Source organism: Trichosurus vulpecula, chromosome 6, assembly GCF_011100635.1.
Source record: "Trichosurus vulpecula isolate mTriVul1 chromosome 6, mTriVul1.pri, whole genome shotgun sequence".
In the NCBI taxonomy this organism is placed as follows: Eukaryota; Metazoa; Chordata; class Mammalia; order Diprotodontia; family Phalangeridae; genus Trichosurus; species Trichosurus vulpecula.
The window spans coordinates 154,364,829-154,379,068 of NC_050578.1; the positions used below are offsets into that span (position 1 = coordinate 154,364,829).

Consider the following 14,240-nt stretch of genomic DNA (forward strand, 5'->3'; position numbering starts at 1 on the left):
TTTGTTTTAGATTATAAATGCTACAGAAATTCTGAAAACCAACTGGCAGCTCCTGTTCTGGGGCCTGGGCTTTCAGGGAAAGCAACGTTTTGTACCCAATACACATTCAACAAGGATTTTTTGATTGAGGATATGGGAAGTCAAAGGTTTCAAGTACAGGGCCAGAGATGGTCTGACAACCAGCTAAGTTTTGAGACGTTCATCACCAGAAGGCTGGAAACCAGGTGATCGATTAATCAATAAACATTTATTAAACACCTACTATGTTCCAGGCACTGGGGATAGGTGCATGAAACAATCCCTGTTCTCAGATTATATTCTAAAGAGGGAGACAACATGTACATATATCTGCGTTTTTGTATGTGTATATATGTAATATGTACACACATATGTGTGTACATGTATGTAAAGAACAGATATTTAGAAATAAAATACAAATTTTTGCAATTTTTTTTTTACCAAACCAACTCACATGACTCAACTTATATGTGAGTTGCTATATGCACTGGTGGAGGGACTACCCATACCATTGAAATCATAGCTCTCTTAAAGTATTTGAAGATAAAACAAGGGGAGATTGGACTTGAAGGAAGTATAATATTTCTATTGCCACAGAGGCAGGGAGAGGGCATTACAGATATGGGGAACATCACAAGCAAAAACAGAGAGGTTTATTAAACATGGACTGTGTTTGACGTGACGCCTGGAATCAACGGTTTCTGTTAGAGAATGGAGGGAGGTAAGATTTGATAGAAATGATAGGAAAGATCCAATGGGTGGGTGATGATCTTTGGATGCCAGAGTAAAGGGCCCTTGACTTCGTCTAATAGACAAGGAACCCAGGGAAGATTTCTAAGAATGGGAGAATGATGATGGAAGAAATGTTTGGGTAGATAGCAAGATATGAAATGGTTACTAAATACCCTGGAAGATATAATAATAAGTGAACTTGTCATTACAAAAACAGTTTTGATAGCTCACACATTTCTATTCCTTCACAATTGACAAAGAACCTTCCTCAGAGCAATCCTCTGAAGAAAATATCAAGAATGACTCACATTTCTACGGCACTAGCAGGCACACAGAGTACTTCTCTCACAATATCCCCAGGGGGTAGATAATGCAATTATTTTATAGATGACAAGGCTGAACCTCCAAAGTCACCTGCCCAATGTCACACAGCTAGTAAAGGGTAAGCCTAGGATTTGAACCCCGATCTCTACATCTAGGCTCTTTCCTGTATATCATGCTACTGCTCTTGAATAACAGCTCACATTACAGCATCCTTTTCAGATGCAGTATAGCCTAGGGGACAGCATGCTGGCCTTGAAGATCGAAAGACTGGGGTTCAAGTCCCACCTCTGCTATATCCCAGCTGCGGGACTCTGGGCGAGACACTCAACCCCTTGATCTGCTAGGCAACCCTTCGAAACCCTAGTTGTAGATAAAGTGCTGAACTGTATTAGAAAAGGGAGTCCCCTATGCAAGCGAAATCACAGGTGCAGTTTCTTAACAGTTTACAAAGCACTGTTATCGCGACATTTTGAGATACGTAGTAAAAGCCTCATTATTCCCATCTTACAGGTGAGGAAACATAGATACTAAATGACTTTCCTAGGGTCATATGGCTCGCATCTGTAGAGGCTGGGACTTAAACCTGGTTTTCTGATTCGAGGGTCTTCCTCCACTTGGACACAGGACACATCAAAGAGCTCAGTTTCCTGGCATTCACCTGCAAGCTATTAGCTCATTCCAGGGTAGCAGCAGGACAGATGACTTCCACGACGTAGGTCAGGCACAGTGCCATTGCTTTCAGGCGCTGAGAGTGTTCGGGGACAGCAGGTCAATGCAGCTTGCTTCCTTTCCCCACAAAACCATAAAAAGAGCTTCTTCCAAAGTCTAGTGTCCAAATGCTGCTTGCGGCAGGGCAGCCTTGGATGGCAGTGTACTCTTGCTTCAAGTCTTCTGGTGCTGTGGGTAGGGCTTAACTCCATAATACTTGTTTTCTATGCAAGGCTAGTCTCTTTTAGGAAGATCGATGACCACATGAAACCTCTGAGTTTCCAGATGCCCCGTGCGGTGTTTGGCTTCTTTCTGCAGCTATGCCCCTCCAAGCATCAGCCGATTCACTTTCAAAAACTCCCAAAGGACATCCCAATCAACATTAAAAACAATCCCAATCAAAAACTAATCCCCATCGACATTAAATTCAATCTCCAAAACTCAAAAACAAATCCCAGATGAAACCTGCCTGTGGTCAGGAAGCTACTGAACATGACTTTCTCTCTGATCATTCAAGGCTTCATGCATAGGAGCTATTTTGTAATGAGCCTCAAAAAACTCAGCAGCTCCAGGTTTCACCTTCAGGACCAAATGGAGGAAGATGAATTCAGTTCATTCTCATCTGGAGAATGGAAAGGCTGTGTGGTAAAGTCAGACAATCACTGGATTTGAACTCAGAACACTCAGAGGGTTAAATCCTGGCTCCAAAGCTTAATGTGACCACAGGCACATCATTCATCATCTCTGAGCTCTTTTTTTTTTTTCCTATGAAAGTCATTATACCAGTACTCCCCACATTACAAAGGAAAACATTGTAAATGGTAAAGGGAAAGGAACAGGGAACGGACCTTGTCATTTCACAGGCGTAGAAACAACCAGAACTTCCTCTACTTTCTCTGTAGGTTAGCACCTTCTCTGTGATTGAAAACCTTGGCAAATTGCCCGTAGTACCAGGAGTAACTTGCACATAGCTGGTATCTGTCAAAGGCAGGTCTTCCTGGCTCCAAGGATAGCTCTCTCTATGCACTACATCATATTGCCTCTCAAAATCCTAAAGCACTATATAAAAAGGAATTATTATTGTTAGTATAATCTTCACTATCATCCATTCTTTGTCAGCCGTCAGGTGGCTTCAAATATCCAGGACATCATCAGGGATACAGAAAGAAACCCCAAAACCCTCTCCAACTAGGACTTTATTCTACAGGGGCAACATAGAACATTCTCCAGTTGGGGTCTACTGAATTATTGACTTATAGTTATATGCAAAATTAAGCCTACTAATTAAAGAAGTCAGGTTATCTGGTTTCACTTGGCAACCTTCAGTCTGCTGGAAATCATAGCAGCCAGCAGATAAGAAAGGATTAGAGATGGTGGAGGGATTTGGATACAAGTGAAGGGGAATGTTTGGAGGTTATTGCTAGCAGATTTATTGAGAAGTACCTGCTGGTAGTGAGGAAGCAAAGAGAATCACCAACTAGGAAAATTCAGCAGTCAGTGGTGAGCCAATAGCTTGCAAGTTAAGTTAATGTCAGGAAACTGGGCTCTTTGATACACCCTATGTACAACTGTGCAAGGAACATGGTTCTTAGAGTCAGATGCCCAGAGACGACAAGCCCAAAGCACCTCTGCAACCCCTGAAGACCTCCCTGTTGTTACATGAGATGACATATAATGCATTTTGTAAACCTTAAGGTGCTCTATAAATGTGTTATTATCATTACAGCACAGTAGGTAATGTTCATAATGAATACCTTAATCACTAAGGCAAGGTTACATCATGTTCAGTTTACTCTGTTTAGGAAGGCAGGGAAGTGTGTAGTTTATTTGGGAAGATTTCCACAGCAAATGGTTAAAATTAAAAACAAAGTAAAACAACTTTCAGTTCTTAAAGGAGTATGCTTTACTCATACCTAAAATACTGCATTCCCCCACAATGTCCGAAAAAAACAAGGACCTGCTCTACGTGTCCAGATCCATGTTCAATTCAATTCAAACAAAGTCTTTGTCACAGCCTCCCTTCTCCATTTCATCCTACACATACAATTAAGCTCTCAAACTTTCAACTCCCTGAGAAACTCCTTGGAACAAAGGTCCAGTTTTCATTATTGAATGATCTGCTTTCTTTGCCCTCTCAGTAAGCTTACCACAAATTCATGATGAGACAAGAAAAAGAAATGATGAGTTTTGACTTAATTTATTTGTGGTATATTACACAATGAAATTACAGGTCCAATGCCTACCCCTATTACACAAATGGCATCCATTCATTCATGCACGGGTTCATAGGCTTATATATCAAAACACATTTACACAATGCATAGATCAAATGTATACTGGGTGCTTAATAAATATTTATTATTTTACTTCTAACCCATTCCTATTCCCCCATTCCCTCATTCATTCAGGCAACAAGCATTTGTTGAGTTTAGTCTGTGCCAGGCATTGTACTAAGAATACCGGTGATAGTCTCTACCTTCAAGGGGCTCCCATTTTAAGGGAGTGAAGACCACAATATGTAGAGAAGCAGGCATACATACATATTGTATATATACATATATACCTAATATCATACAATAAGGTATATATATATATACACACATATATATACACATATATGTACATATGTATATAGTCAGCACACTGTTCTCCCCCTTTCATCTGGTACTGAAAGTATGATCAGAATATGAGCTTTTTGAGGGCTGGGACTGTTCCGGCCTTTCTTTTTGTCCCCCGGGCTTAGCATAATGCCTGACATACAGTAAGTGCTTTTAAAATGATTGTTGACTGACTTACTGAAAGACACCAAAGGCTCAACTCTACACATCTGTATAGTCAGTAGGGTTGGACTGTCTCTCTGACCTTCCACACATGAACTTGAGGCTGCATGCTGACTCTTGGAAACTTCCTTAAGTTGACTTCAAAAAGATATTGATTCTGGGATGAGGTATAAGTAGGAATTTACTCCAAGAGATTATCTTGGATCCTTGGTTACCTAAAAAGAACCCTGACACTCAGTGTATCAGCACACCAATGAATGCATGGGCAATATCCTGGACAAGGAAATTAAACACCTCCTGCAAGAGACAAATCTTTGATGGAATCCTGGTGCTCTATAAACATTCACCATTGATAATAAACAGATGAGCTAAAAAGAAGAGAAAAATCTTTTAAGTCTCAGTCCCAAGGAAAATTTGATAATTTTCCTTATAGTGCTTTTGAATATGGCACTATTATGGAATTATGAAAATAATTTAATATAAGAGAATGTCTCTTATCCTTTCATTTAAGAAGTAATCTTTAGAGCAGCTTTACAAAAAGAGCAACAATGTAAAGACATGACTATTTAGAGTTAAATTCATGTTGCAGCATTATGTCAACACTCTATAAAGAGAAAAATATAATTAATTATACACCAAAAATAAAAAGCGCATGGATTTTCAAAATCAGCTTTGAAAAGTCACAAGATACCTAAACAGCATAGTTTTCTTTTGGTATTGAAAATTCTGCATGACAACAATTCTCTGTCCTTCTGTTCCTTAGGAATCATCATTTCTAGGTTTGTTGCTTTCACAACCCAAAGAATCATGTTTAGAATTATCTGTATGTCCTCAATCCAGCTCACCCCATTTTTTAAGGTAGTCAGCTATGTTAGAAGCGATTTTCTTTTTAGAAAAAAACTGTAAGGAAAAAAAATCCCAAACCTCCTATATCTGCATGAAGGGGTGTAGAAGAAGCCCAACCTTTCTTTTTTCTAAGCTTGTGCATGCCTCCCAGATTGTGGCTTCCAGGTTTTCCAGCCTTTGTCATGCCGCACTCCCATTCAGAGCACACTTACAATTAGGTGACTTGCCAGGAAGAAGCAGCAAGGTGAATTTCTACTTTTTAACTCTCTGACTTCCATTTTCTTCTGGGACTCTTTCAGAGGTGAATAATGGATGGACTCCCCACTGTCTTCCCCAGGTTCCTTCAGCTGAGCAGACTGTTGGTTCTTGCCCAGGGATAGTGCATCATAATGAAGAGAGTGAAATACCTTTCTACCTGACCTTCCAATTACCAACTATCAAATATTTGGCCTAGAGTTCACCTTGCACACTTTCAGACATAGGCAGTTTCACTGTTCAACCAATCAATGTGCTTTGCAGTCCCTCTTCCTCTCCATCAAAATATAATTAGGCTTTTTTAAAATGTATGGCACAGGAAGGGTGTTGGTATTAAAAAATCAATTTCACCCAATTTCCTGTTGATTCCTGTGAACTGCCTCTTAGCAACTGATGTAACTGATGCCATGTGACAGAATGAGATCTTTGGGCCACAAAGTTTTCTCTAACCTTTATCAAACTTTGCACCAAAGAATGCTTACATTTAAATTGATGTTTTTTTTCTAATCTGCACTTCTGATGATGTAATGCAAAGCTTCTGGGGGAAGGAGGGTATCTTTCAGCTAAGCAGGAATACATGAGGTAGTCCTCCGTCATGCACAGGGTTATGGTATTTGGACATCATCTACTCTAAGGATGAAGCTGGGGTGTATTATTGCCTAAAGGCACAGAGCTAGTTACTGACAAACTGGTTCCAACTGGTTCCAACTGGAACCTTGGTCTCCTGATTCTGAATCTAGTGTTCTTTGAATTATACCAGACCTGGTAACATCTTTGGAAGACTAACTGTTTATTATCTGGGAAGAGGAACACAATAGCACAGATTGACTTTTTTTTTTGAAGTGGGGAGGGGAGAGACTGACTCTCCCTCTCTGGTCCAGGCTGGCACTCTAGTCCAATCTAGTCCAATTTACTGTCCAATCTCTTGCTAATTGGCATAGATGCTTTTATGTGTTCCATTTCTGACCTGGAGATTTTGTCCTTCTTCAGGCTGCCCAGTGGCCATGCAACTTGCCTGCCCCTCTGCCTCCCCCCCGGTAGATTGGCCAGTTCAAAACAGGTGTTATGCCCTGTGAGGAATAAGTCCAGCTGAGCCACCTGTCCAGTTGAGATGCCCTGCTCTGTGCTGAGCCAACTTAGCCCAGGAGCAAAGTGACTTCTCCATCACCAACACCAATACCCTGACTCACAGTGAATTTTATGAGAAGTCCCCACAGAAAGAAAGAGCATTGAGGCCCAGCTGTTTTGGAGGTGTCCTTGGCCACATATGTGAGTGTGCCCAGTCTCTCCCCTCACCTCCAAGATCCACACGCTTAATATTCCAGCCAAGCTAACCTTGCCTTACCAGAAATCAATATTCCACCTTCCACCTCTCTTTGTTTCTTTCTACACGCTGTCTGAGCCTTCCCCTGCCCTACAACATACCTCTTCCTTAGCTCTGCTTCCCCCAAGGCTCAGCTAGGTGACCCAGCGGATCAAGCAGCTGAGTCTGAGGGAGACCCGAGTTCAGCCTCAGATGTGACCCTGGGCAGATCACTCAACCTCTATTGGCCTCAGTTTCCTCAACTGGGGAATAACCTCATCAAAGGGGGATGATAGCACCTATTTCCTAGGGTGGTTGTCAGATACCGGTTGTCATCCTTCATTCTTGAAGAAAACAAAAATGACATCACTACGCTGGAGTCACAGTGCAGTGTGTCCAACTGTGGCTGATCAGACCAGTATGAGCTGGGAATGCTCTAGCACAGGCTGGGCACAAATAGTAAAGTGCTTAGCACAATGCCTGGCACACAGGAGGCACTTAATAAATGCTTGTAAGCATTTATTCCTGATCTCCCTAGCTAAGGCTCTTTCTCTCCTCAAATAACTGTACATCTTCTACTTATCTCATTGCTAGTTGTATCAACCCAGTAAAATGTAAGGGCAAGAGCTGGTATTTGTATCCCTAGTTCCCAGCAAAGTATGTATCTTGCATATACTAGGTGTTTAATAGATGTTTAATGGCTTCTCATTGCTGAGGCAACAGGACCAATCCTATAAACGGGCAGAGTAGTTGACTGCTGACCTGGTGAGTTTTATGCCTCCTTTCTAAGTCTCTACCTGAGTGACCTACCATGGCAACATCCCCACCATCCATTTCTGTGGGTCAAGGCTTTGCCTTCAGAAGGACCCTAATTATAATACAAATACGTTACCTGGGGTACATAATGCGTTAACCCAGTAACAGAGATTACTTGAAGAGTCCCTAGCGGGGGATGAGAAGAATACATGTTTAAAGGCTGAGGGAAGAGGCCTGGAAGATCAAGGGCTAGGTGGTGAGGCTGGGAAGGGGCAGGCCTGGGTGAGGCTGAAGAGGGGGCCTTGGATGAGTGAGTCACCAAGGGAGACTGTGGCTCTAGAGAGGTAATGACATAAAGGGCAAAGAACGTCTGGCCTTAAGACACCACTGTACTAAGAGCCAGCTCTGCCAAGTAGTAACTCCGGATCATCTCTCACACTCCTTATCTGTCATTTGCTCATATTCCCAGACCATTACTTGACTTTTAACTCTTTGTTAAAATAGGGATCTACTTGCAGGGTAGAGGGCACACTGTCCTAAGTTTCAGGGGTTTTGTGCAGCTGTTTTCAGAGAGGTGGTATCATATAACGAGAGGTGTGTTCACTACTCTCCTAGCCTGTGCTCTGGTCTGCCTCACACTTTTTATCTCTTAGACAATTCTGAAATTGGTGAATGCAGGGAGTTATGGTCTTCTATTAATCTCTGTCAGAGGAACTCGAGTATTCGGAGTCTATCAACATCCAAAGGAACAAGATCTTACCTTCTATGTGGGGACAAGAGACCTTGTTTGCCTGTCTCTTTTCTCTCTGTCTCTGTCTCTACACACACACACACACACACACAAACTCTCACAACTCTCTATAGTAGCCCACATCTTTAAAATCACATTATTGACAGAAAAGTACAAAGACTTCAAAATTCCCTCCATTTATTTTTTTATTACAAAAGAGCATTAGATTCAAAAATGAAGAAAAGAAAAAACAGCCTTAGAGTCTCTTCAACAAGAAATCTCTCATGCATATGTGATGGTCCAAAACATTTTGTTTTCTGGGCCTAGCCTTTCTTGCAACAGGATATCTCTTTACTCAGTGTGGGACTTGCCAGACAATCTTATCTAGTTATCTCTACCCTGCCCTTTTCCAGGAATACTTCATCTCTGGAATGTCCTATGCTAGGAACTTCTATGCTCCCTAAGACCTTGCTAAGCAGTACAGCTTCCTACTTGCGAGATAAGTGGGAAAACAATCAGATTAACAGATAGACTTTGCCTCTCCCTTTAAAACCCTTGGCACTTTTTTTTTTTTTTGCATCTGGGAGTATGGGGTTCCCATTCCAAGTTGGCAGCCTGCTAGATACTGTGTGCCAGGTTGGGAAGACTTCTTTTCTTGGTTTTCCTCTGTCCCCTTCCTTCCACCTGGCCTGAATATCATCTCAGCCGGGGCCTGGATCCCCCAGCTGAGTTTTGGACATATGTTGCCCCTTCAGAGATCCAATTATGTCTCGATCTCTTAGGCGACTTTAACCCAGAGGTATCCATGCCTCATAATCCCCCCTCCTCATGCCCTTGAGTGTTTCCAAGCTAAGCCACAAGCTTTACTTTGAGTGAGTTAAAACCGGATAAATAAAGGCCTATTGCTTTTCGGTATCATTGGCCTGCTTTACTGCTTCTCTGGAAGTCTCTAAGGTGCCCTGAAAGCAGCTACACAGAACAGAACAATGGGTCAACTTAAAAGAATATTCACTGGTAAATGTAACTGAAGAAATGGGTCTGTTCAATGACCCTCTGATCATACATGTCAAATGAGGCATAGGACACTGAGATGAAGGCCTGCTAAATATGGTCTACACAAGAAGTGTCAAACCTGAGGCCCACAGGCTGTGTGTGGCCCACAACACTATTGAGTGCAGCCTGAAGCAGATTAAAATACAATTTTTACCTAATTTTAATGCGTTGACATATTAGTTAAAAAATTAGAAATATGTGAACATGTACGGTTTTATAAGTCAACATATGACCCTTAGGGATCCTTATGTATGCTTTGGTGGCCCCCATGTCTATTGAATTTGGTCTACACTTCTATAGAAGATGCCTTACACAAGGTCTAAAGGGAAGAGAAATTAAGTCCTTCATATGATTCTTGTTTGTAGATGACATTATACTTCTTGTTATAAAGCTCCAGATGATATTAAGTAATTAAAACAGTTTTTTTATTCATGCTATCACACTGCTGCACAAAGATTCCAAAGAAACACTATGCATTCGCTGGCCTAGACCAGGGTGGGGAACCTGCAGTCTTGAGGCCACACGTGGCCTTCTAGGTCCTCGAGTGTGGCCTTTTGACTGAGTCCAAGTTTTACAGAACAAATCCTTTTAAAGGGATTTGTTCTGTGAAGTTTGGATTCAGTCAAAGGGCCGCCCAATAAAAGGATTTAGACCATCAATTCTGCACGAAATTCACCTCTTAGATTAGGGGCAAAAACCCTTTCCATCTTATAGATTAGAATAAAATGAGATGCTCCTGGAACACTTTGCATTTATTAAAAGGAGGTTGACTTGACACAGCATGGAAAGGATACTCAAAAGAAGAGAGTCTTAATTCAGCCTGGCGGAACAGCTGCAGCTCCTTGTGCCCCTGGCCCTTCTTTGCACTAAGACAACCAGGAGGCTACCTCAAAAGCCCAGATCATAGTCCTGTGAGTCAATTAAGGCTTGAGGACAATTTCAATACCTTTTCAGGAAAAACTAGCATGGGGTACAGTCATGGCAAAAGCTATCCCAGTCTGGGGCAGCTAGGTGGCACAGTGAGTAGAGTACCGACCCTGGAGTCGGGAGGACCTGAGTTCAAATCTGCCCTCAGACACTTGACGCACTTACTGGCTGTGTGACCTTGGGCAAGTCACTTAATCCCAACTGCCCTGCCCTCCCCCCTCCAAAAAAAAAAAAAAAGCTATGCCAGTCTGCAGGAGCCTAAAAGTATTGCAGACCCCCAAGTGCTGTTCAGCCTGGATATCCATAAGGCATCCCCTTTGAGATAGAAAGCAACTACTCCACTTCATCTAGCCTCTGCAGACATTTTTAGATAAAATATTGGAGGAAATGGGCTCTGATTTTGATTCACAAGCCAACAGCCTTTCTTTTCACAAATTTAAATGGCATATTAGGAGAATGTGGTTTTAAACTGTGACCAGATGGAGGGTATTATTTATTAGATTCTGCCACAGCTGCCTGGCAGAAGTATGCTTAAGTAGCCAAATATTCCACAGATCCTAAGTATTGTTATTACCTACTAATTAACTGCTCTACCCCCTAATTAACTTTTTAATATCTATTGAATTCTATGTATGAGTCAAATACTGTATGATCATGGGAATTTAGAAAATCCAATTCAGAGGTTATTAACCTGGGGTCTAAGATTTTTTAAAAGATATTTTGATAACTATATGTCAATATGGTACTGTTATGTATTTTATTTTGTGCATTTAAAAACATTATTCTGAGAAGAGATCCATAGATTTCACCAAACAGCCAAAAAGGTTAAAAATACAAAAAGTGTTAAGAAAACCTTATCTGGTCCAACTCCCAGACAAGGAAATTGAGACTTCAAAGAGTCATGGGTTAAGCACCTGGAGGGTCAGCCTTCGACATGACAACATAGGTATTTTGTTTTCTCTTCCTATTTATTATGTTCTAGCACATACCTTTGGGAGAGAAGAAATGGCAGTTGGTTATATCAGAAGCCTTGGGGGAATATGCATCTCTCTCTTCTAAAGAGTCAACTGCACAGGACAATTAAGTATCATTGATTTCTTATCAGAATTTTGGATAAGCTGGGGCAGCCAGGTGGAGCAGTGGATAGAGGGCTGAGCTTGCACTCAGGAAGACCTGATTTCATAACCAGCTTCAGACACATACTAGCTGTGTGTCCCCGGGCAAGTCACTTCACCCTGTTTACCTCAGTTTCCTCATCTGTAAAATGAGCTGCAGAAGGAAATGCCAAACCACTCCAGCATCCTTACCAAGAAAACCCCAAATGGGGTCATGGAGAGTCGGACCCGACTGAACCACAACAAAGCACAAAGACCTGGGTTTAAGTCCCACTTCTAATGCAATCTTGTCCTGTGATCCTGTGTGAGTCACTCTTAGTGTCCCAGACAACCCTCTAACACTCCAATTTGTAGAGAGGGTGCTGATCTGCATAGGTAGAGAGCTTTTTCCTCACAAGGAGTTTCCCACACCAAAGAAATCACTCCAGTCAAAAAACAAATAAACAAAACATTCCTCTAAATAAGGCAACACGGAAACACAGTGCAAAGAACACTGGACTTGGCTCTCCCACTTACTAGTTATGTGACGTCAGGCATATTTTGTCACTGAGCTTCAGTCAGTCAAACAACAAACATTTATTAGGCATCTACTCTGTGCTATGCCATGTGCTAGGCTTACAAAGAAAGGCAAAAGCAGGGCCTGCCCACAAGGAACTTACATTCTAATGGGGGAGTCAAACATGAAAAGAAGAACTAGGAACATATACAGTCTATATCTATATCCATCTATCTATGGAGAGAGAGAAAGAAAGAAAAAGAGAGAGAAAGAGAGACGGGGGGGGGGGTAGAGAGAGAGAGACAGACAGACATAGAGAGGGAGGTAGAAGGAGGGAGCAAAAGAGAGAGAAAGGAGGAAGGAGACAGGGAGGGAGAGAGAGAAAAAAAGGGAGACAGAGAGAGACAGAGAGAGAGAGAGGGAGAGAGAGAGAGAGAAAGGGAGAGGGAGGGTAAGAAGGAGGTGGGGATGAGGGATGGAGGCAGGGAGGAGAGAGGAGATAGAAGGCAATCTTAGTCAGAGGGGGAAGGCCCTATCAGCTGAGGGTGACTGGGAAAGGCCTGTAGTAGTTGGGATTTGAACTGAGTCTTGCAGGATAATAATGTATGTACTATCTAACCTACAGAGCTTTTGTAAAGATAAACTAAGATAGTTTCTAGGAAAGTGTTTTCTATTGATAGAACCCTCTATTATGCATGTAATTTATTACTATTAGTATCAATGCTGGAATTTAAACTGAATAGTCCATGGGTTGGAGTTTTCAGTTTGAAGTTTTATTTTAATGAAGAAACTTGGTACAGTCATAGTGCTTAAAGTGATAAACGGAAGACTGAGGTAGGATTGAAGGTGGGTGGGGTCCAACTTACTGTGATAGCACTTGTGCAGAGATTATCCAAGCTTCCTTATTCTTGGAGCGTAAAGATCATACACAATTAATTATCAAGCTAGTCAGGTTTTCCTTGGGTTAGTAGTTCACCAAGACCCAGAGGCTCTGATGGCTGCTGCCTTCCCCTATAACCTTGATTTCACAGGAGGATTGAAAAGCACACTCATTATGGGGCAACTTTCCCTTTGGATACTAAGAACATGAAGCTGCCTCCTGACAAGTAGGGAGAGATTGAGAGAGACCTATAAAGGGCCATGGATCTCAAACACCTACCTGGAGGACTCTTTGCACAGTCATAACAATGACTCAAATTTAAATTTACATAAGCCTGGAAGTTTGGTGCCCAGTATGCCTAGGAAAAGCCTGAGTCAGATGGCAGACTGGAAGGGGAGGTCATAAAGAATGGGGTGCCCTTAGATCCCTGGTTTCTAAGGAATAACCAAGACAAACTCCTAAGAGAATCACATCTAGGACCCAGAAGTCAGTCAGTCAATAAACATTTGTTAAGTGCCTTCTATGTTCCAGGCACTGTGCTAAGAGCTGCAAATATGAAAAAAGAAAGAAATCACTGCTCTCGAGGAGCTTACAGTCTGAAAGCAGGGGTTGGAGAGTAAGGTGTCTGGGGCCATGACAGAGAAATCCAAAGAACTGCAGCCAGATGGAGAACGAAGAGATGACTGGCCCGGAAGCCCCCCCAATATAAATTTTGGGAAGAGCTCTTCCCTCTGCTTTCTAATCAGAGAGAGGGTAGGGCCCCAGGGGCAGAGGGTGCTGATGTGAACTTGCAGAATGAAGAGGTTCCTTGAGAGTCCAGCAGAGAATAATCAGGTGGGCAATGAAAAGGAATGATGACTACAGTCTCTGAGGTGGACTGCAAACAGATGGACCATCTCCATAAGAACAAGTACAGGGATAAGATGCCTTCATTCTCACTTCTTACATCCTTCCCTCTTCTGTTAGTGGCCATAAGAATGCTTTCCACAGAAGATGATCTTGTGCAAAGTCTGAAGGGAAGACAGATTCTCGGGTCTTGCCTGATACTCCCAATCACCCCAAAGAACCTTGTTTTTGGTCAACTTGCTTCTGATGCCCTCCTCTTCTGACTGCCTTAATGCTAGAGTTTCATAGGAGTCCTTGGGAAACACTTTGGGGTTATCAACTTGCAAAACTTCAACTACCTCATTTATTTAAAAAAAAATCACCTGATGGCCAAGAACCAGAAATTGAGGGGATGCCCATCAACCGGGGAATGGCTAAACAAGTTGTGGTATATAGATGTAATGGAATACTATTGTGCAATAAGAAATGAGG

The 14,240-nt window shown here is 42.0% G+C and overlaps 1 protein-coding gene across 1 annotated transcript in view; it reads right to left on the reverse strand.

The window, feature by feature from the left end:
* Positions 1-14,240, reverse strand: part of CRACD (capping protein inhibiting regulator of actin dynamics) — a 159,308-nt gene that overhangs the window by 45,776 nt on the left and 99,292 nt on the right. The gene's annotated exons all lie outside the window — the stretch shown is intronic.